A 2221-nucleotide genomic window follows, 5' to 3' on the forward strand; every position below is an offset into this window, starting at 1 on the left:
TTCATCGAATTATGGGCGAATCCACATTAATGCTTTATTACACTGCTTTTTATAAGATGATTCATAGGCCATACATATTGGAATTCTATATCATTGAGATTCTCCTGCTCTCTTTCTCTCATCTTTCCATTTACCCACATCTCTCTTTTTTTTTTATTTTCAACCCATAATCAGCTTGATTTTTCCATTATGTGGAAAAGAAAAATATTTCAGTTGCTACAACTATACGATCGTCACATCATATAGTGACTGATTTCTTGGATCCCGATAATACGAAGCAATGAGTAGGTTATTAGTTCTATAGTTATTAGTTGGGGATCAGTCTGCGTATTATTGTATTGTTTTTTTTTTTTTTTAATCCCAACTCTAAAGAAAAAACCAACGAGTCACACACTAAGCATAGCAATTCTACCAAATGGTCAATTGAATTTTTATTCAACCCTATAGAATTAAGAATTAGAAAGAATCAGAATTGCTCATTTTGATTCAAGGTAAAAAGACTGATGAAACTCTTTTTCATTTATATTGTCGGATAGAATGGCAAAGAAATGAAAGGTCCATTATTGCTCATCCACAAATATCCAAATTTTAATGCCTAATACCCCATAGATAGTTCGAACTGGGTAGGAACAATGATCAATTTTAGCTCGAATGGTTTGTAGGGGAACCCTACCCTCTCTGACCCATTCGACACGCGCAATTTCTTTTCCATCAATACGCCCTCCAATTTGCACTTGAATTCCTTTTGTATCTGCTTGCTCAGTTAATTCAATAGCCCTTTTCATTGCCTTTCGAAATGAAACTCTATTCTTTAATTGTAGAGCTATGTATTCCGCAAGAATATTAGGCTTCCCATAAGGTTTTGTAACTCTTGTGATAGCAATGTTAAGTCTCCGGTTTACAGAATGAAATCCTTTCTTTACATCGGTCTGTAATTCATGGATTCCTCGTGTTCGACCCTCGATTAACAAATTTGGGAATCCAATATGGATTATGACCTGGATCAGATCGATTTTTTTTTGAATCTCTATGTGTGCAATTCCTTCGAAACCTGAGGATATTCTCCTATTTTTTTGTACATAATTCTTGATACAATCCCTTATTTTTTCATCTTCCTGGAGATCCCTCGAATAACTTTTTGGTCGTGCGAACCAAAGGGAACGATGATTCTGATTTGTACCAAGTCGGAAACCAAGTGGATTTATTTTTTTTCCCATCTCTCTTTTTCTCTCTCTTTCTCCTTTTAATATCTTTCTATTATACCACCCTTAAACCCTTCAACCCTTAGGCTTCATTAGTAAAGTTCTCAGTAGTATTTTTCAATACAATTGTTATATGACAGGTGGGTTTTTTTATTGGATAACTACGTCCTCGAGCTCGGGGTTTTAACCTTTTCATGATAGCACCCTCATTGACTTCCGCTTTACTAATGTATAAATCTGCTTCGTTGAAACCCATATTATGACTAGCATTTGCTGCTGCAGAATAAAGCAATTTTAAAATAGGATAGGATGCTCGATAAGGCATGAGTTCCAGTAGCATAAGTGTTTCTTCATAAGAACGTCCGCGAATTTGATCAATGACTCTTCGTGTTTTGTGAGCAGACATACATATATATCTATGTTTAGCTAAAGCTTGCACTTGTCTACTCTTGATCTTATTACTCTTTTTCTTATACGTTTGGTTGCTAGTCCTCCGCACACCTGCCATAAGGTTTACCTCCCAACACTGAATGATGAGCACCCTTTTTACTTCATTAACGACGAGATTTATTATCGTTTCTCGCGTGTCCCCGGAAAGTAAGAGTAGGTGCGAATTCTCCCAATTTGTGACCCACCATACGATCTGTTATATAAATAGGTAAATGTTCCTTTCCATTATGAATAGCGATTGTATGGCCGATCATTGTGGGTATAATGGTAGACGACCGGGACCAAGTTACTATTATTTCTTTTTTCTCCTTCGTGTTCAGCTTCTCAATTTTTCTTAATAAATGATTAGCTACAAAAGGATTTTTTTTTAGTGTTAGTGAACGCGCCACAGCGGATTACTCCTTTTTTTTTTTTAGTTAAAGAAAGGGCAGGGGCGGATGTAGCCAAGTGGATCAAGGCAGTGGATTGTGAATCCACCATGCGCGGGTTCAATTCCCGTCGTTCGCCCTCCTATCTTCTTATTTACGGCGGCGAAGAAAAAAAATATCACTATATTTTTTCTTTTTCCT

Source organism: Aristolochia californica, unplaced genomic scaffold, assembly GCF_029961685.1.
Source record: "Aristolochia californica isolate CCGP_79_NKW_82.1479 unplaced genomic scaffold, dmAriCali1.0.hap1 SCAF_209, whole genome shotgun sequence".
NCBI classification, from domain to species: Eukaryota; Viridiplantae; Streptophyta; class Magnoliopsida; order Piperales; family Aristolochiaceae; genus Aristolochia; species Aristolochia californica.